Source organism: Ctenocephalides felis, unplaced genomic scaffold (assembly GCF_003426905.1).
Source record: "Ctenocephalides felis isolate EL2017-DRISC unplaced genomic scaffold, ASM342690v1 CF-g0.4_SCAFFOLD_00845, whole genome shotgun sequence".
Lineage (NCBI taxonomy): Eukaryota > Metazoa > Arthropoda > Insecta > Siphonaptera > Pulicidae > Ctenocephalides > Ctenocephalides felis.
The window spans coordinates 77,687,320-77,691,514 of NW_020536999.1; positions in this window are offsets into that span (position 1 = coordinate 77,687,320).

The window sequence follows — 4,195 nt, forward strand, 5'->3', positions numbered from 1 at the left end:
AGAAATATTGTTAATCATCAGAACATGCTTTAAATCTGAAAATGTTTAAAAATAGTCAGAAAATGTTAACAAGCAATAGAAACTGTTTAAAAGTGTCAAAATATAGTATTTTGTCAGAAAATATTGTGAATTGCTAGAAAATATAAATGTATAGAAATGTGAATGTTATAAAAATCAAACTAAAATAAAATAAATCTCTATTTTAACTGCATTTCAACATTTTAAAATCAATTAAAAAAATCCTAATATTAACTAATTACTATACGACAAAACAATAAGATTGACAAGGCAACATTTCTTCGAATTACATATCGAGGTTTTTATATGGGGCATCACGTAAAAGTCAGAGAAATAAAATTATAGCTAAAAAATGGAACATCGAACCAGATGTTACCAAATCCCAACATCTTATCGTTTCATTGAGAAGCCACACAAAGCCTGCCAATAAAAAATCTAATAATGCAAACTAAATTGGAAAATGTATATAAATAGATTTAAAATGAAGGACCTGAACTGGCTCGTCCAAACTTTCATTACAAAATAAGCTTCTCGATGATAATTCCAATATTGAACAATATTTGTATAATTTAGAAAGCCCAAAACTAAATACTGAGAATGATTTGCAGCATTTGATGGGGTTATATAATCCACGAAAACCTAAAAATTTCCAATAGAAGTCATTGGTTGATTGTTCGAGAGAAATTGGATGCATACGTCAATCCCAGTCAGTCAAAAAACTAAAGGGCCTGAAGAGAAAATGGCTCAGTGATCAGAAGCTTAATGTTTCAAGACAATTGGATGCATATGTCAATCCCAAACAGTCGAAAATTAGCATACTTTTAAAAAATGGATGCATGTATGTGGGTCAAAAATGTTAATGTTTTTAAAAAAAAATTTTTTTGGTACTGGAAGCCAGCAATTTGCCTTAAGGAACGATGCCGTGCGCCCCACTAGTTTTATTTCGATTTTCAACATCTTTACTTGTAACTTACAGGTTATGTTATAAAAATATAACCCATAAGTATATATATAACCTATAGGTATTAAAAAAATCTGAATTGGAAATCGATGCATCAAAATTGACTACTAAATCACAAGCAAAAATCAGCACGAACCCATAAAACTCCTTCGTAACAAAAATTTGGAGAAATGCAAAAAAAATGTCTATATACTAAAAGTCTATTACCATACTTTTTAATTGCCACCCGATCCGCCGCTACAACTTTTAAAACAAAATTAAATTGTAAATGCGTAAATTTTTAAATTTGTTTGTCATTAGTAGATTCAATGGTTGCATTTTTTTTGTTTTTAGCTTTATTCTATTAAAAGTTACCTTAATTGCTATATATTGCTATGTACCGTTAAAATGTCCATGAAATTATTAATAAATCTGCGTATAAAAATTTGTAACTGTTGGAACAAAATTATATGAAAAAATTCGCTGAACTTTTAAATTAACATATTTGTAAAGCGTCCATGTTGTTTTAGCCCCAACGCTTTGGTTTAATTTGTATTTTGTTATAATTTATTAAATATATTAAAATCGTTAAATTTCAATAAAAAGCTAAAAAAAATATTGGTTATCAACGCAAAGGGGTTTAAAAGATAAATACAGATTCAACAAATTTTCTGAGGTCAACATTCTTTTTCTTATGTAAAATAATCGGGTTTTTGGCATTGAAAGTATGGTTTAAATTAATGACATGTTCCGAGAGCATTGTCTTAAACTGATTATTATTTTTTGAATTGCAAATGTTTGGTTCATTCTCTTGTAAATAATGTATTTTATTCTTTAATTATTTTAAATATAAAATTGAATTTATTTTTTAAATTCTGTAAATGTTCTTTTAGATACTGTTTAACAAAATTTGCTAAATAATGGCACACAATCCGTGTCGAAACGTATATTATAAATAAATATTTTATTTATTTGTTTTTTTTTATTTCGACGACGATTGGCTGAAAATCAACTAACTAACATGGATAAAGTTCTGAGAAATCCGAGTCCAAATCTATAAAATGTTTGATTTTTGGCACTTTTATTAATTTTTTATCAATTTTTGTACTGTAAAATAATGGATGATTATTTATCAAAATTGTAATATTTAGACTATAATTTTAGATGTATACTTTTTATTTTGGCATTGAATTATTTTCATTAAAATCAAGTGAAACATAAATATATTTATTTGATATTTATATAAAACATATAATTAAAATATGCATTAAAATCATATTGTCTATAAATAATGTCATTTTATTAATAGTATTTATTACTTTGGTGCTTGATATGGGTATGAATTTGTAATAAAATATATTCTTTCTGACAAATAGTTAAAAACTTGTTATAATTTTCAAAATTATTTGACATTTCATACTTCAAAAATTAATTCACTCGCATCATAGCGTTTTGTTTATTATACTTTTGTCATGTCAAATACGTCAATATTTATTTATTATAAATTAATATTTATTTTAAGTGATCAATGAATATATTATATGCTTGTTAAATTCATAAAAAAGTGCAAATTCAACACGGGAATATTGTGGAAATAAATATTTTTTTACATAAAGATCTGATTTTTGACATTTGCATTTCATTTCAAATTAATTATAACTGTCAAAATATTTTCTTCTGGATCGAAATTTAATATAATATGATATAGTATTTAGTTTGTCTAGTTTATTTTTGTCAGATTGCAATGATACCTTCAGATTGTACTATTCCATTTAAGAGGTTACAATTTTCTGTATGATTAACGTTTGCGATGGCAATCAAAATTTATCTCAACTCATATAATAATAATATTTTATTTTAATTACACAAATTTCTTTACACTTCGATAATTAATTCCAACGCATGATGCAGGTGTTTTGTTTATTTTAATTTTGTTTATGCCAATTTTTTTAAAAATTAATGAATAAATCAGGTTTCAGTCTAAATTAACAAATCAGTATTTTCATCTGAATATACAATTTTTTATATAAATATTTGATTTTTTACATTTTCATTTAATTGAAAAATAGTGAATGTCAATTTCATATATTCAATATGCAGTATATTTGTAAATGTCAAAATATTTCCTTTTTGGTCGAAAATTAATCTATGATATTTATTTTACAATATTGTGCTGTATCTATAATTTCTTCGGCAATATAACTTGGAATAATTAATTTATTTGTTTCTTATTGAAGTCGTTAAACATTTTTTTTGTGAAATGTCAAATTTTTGTTTATGATTAATTTTAAATTCAATATGTCGCTTTTTTATTGTGATCTCTGATCTATAAGGTTTTGATGAAGTTTTGGTATCCGAAATAATTTGGTAAGCTAATCAAATAAATATAAATTGTAAATCTATTTATATAATTATTTTCATAAATTTTGACAAATGACATTTGACGATTTTCATGTCAACATTTATTCAAATTTATAAACATTGACTTTTAATTAGATTTAAAACTATAAATTGTAATTTTGAATATAGCATTTCATCTAATTTGGATATAAATGTTGGATATATCTATATATGTACATGTTTTTGAATTATATTTTCTGAACTGTCAATTTTTGTTTTTCAAAAATCATAAATCTTTTTTTCTCAAATTTTCCATAAATTATGACATTTGTCATTTTAGTGTTTTGTTTTTTTTTGGCCATTTTCTGTCAAAATTTTTTGAAAATATTTATTTTACAATATTGTTTTGTATCTATAATTTGTTAGGCAATATTTTCTGTAACATAACTTGTAATAATTAATTTATTTGCGTCTTATTTAAGTAACTCGTTAAACATTCTTTTTTTGTGACATGTCAAAATTTTGGTTATGATTATTTTTAAATTCAAGTGCCGCTTTTTTATTGTGATCTCTAATCTATAGGTTTTAATGAAGTTTTGGTTTCCGAAATAATTTGGTAAGCTAATCAATTAAATCTAAATCATAAATCTATTTATATAATTATTTTCATAAATATTGACAGATGACATTTTTTTTTTTTCATGTCAACATTTATTTAAATTTTTAAGCATTGATTTTTAATTAGATTTGAAACTATAATCAGTGATTTTGTATGTAGCATTTCATCAAATTTGGATATAAATGTTGGATATTTCTATATATGTACATGTTTTTGAATTTTATTTTTTGAAATGTCAATTTTTTTTTTCAAAAATTATATATCCAAATTTCCTTTAA